Below are 700 nucleotides of genomic sequence, written 5' to 3' on the forward strand. Positions count from 1 at the left end.
TCTTGGAGCCTTTTTATGAGACTACAAACTTGATATCTGGTTCATCTTATTTAACTTTCAACTTGCATTTTATGCAAGTTTGGAAAATTGAATCGATTTTAAATGAGAATTTGCATAATGAAGATGAGGCTATCAAGGATATGTCTCAAAGGATGAAAATGAAATTTGACAAGTACTAGAAAGATTATAGTGTAGTGCTTGCATTTGGAGCTATTCTTGACCCAATGATGAAACTAGATTTCTTAAAATTTTGCTATTCTAAGATTGATGCTTTTACTTGTCATTAAAAGTTAGAAAATGTGAAGACAAAGTTGTATGAGCTCTTTGAACAATATGCAAGCAACACTTGTGCATCAAGTACATCGTCTCACTTAATGAGTAATTTGCCTAAGCAAGATGGAGGGGGAACTAAACCCAATGGATTAAAGATCTTTAGTGTAAATTTTATATCTTTCCTTAATCTTATTACATGAGAATTTATGTTACTTTATTTATGTTTTGATAATTGTTTTTTTTTTGTCTATGTATTTAAAAATTGTAGGAGCTCAAAATGTTTCAAAATGAAACAATTTCTATTGCTGGAAAGTCTGAGTTGGATGTTATTTAGATGAGGCAAAACTTGATTATGAAGTGTTTGAAGACTTGAATGTGCTTAATTATTGGAAGGACAATGCTAAGCGTTTTCCTAATCTTTCTGTTA

The sequence above is a fragment of the Theobroma umbraticum genome, unplaced genomic scaffold, assembly GCF_002168275.2.
Source record: "Theobroma umbraticum cultivar Fairchild unplaced genomic scaffold, ASM216827v3 scaffold_44.0, whole genome shotgun sequence".
Classification (NCBI taxonomy): domain Eukaryota; kingdom Viridiplantae; phylum Streptophyta; class Magnoliopsida; order Malvales; family Malvaceae; genus Theobroma; species Theobroma umbraticum.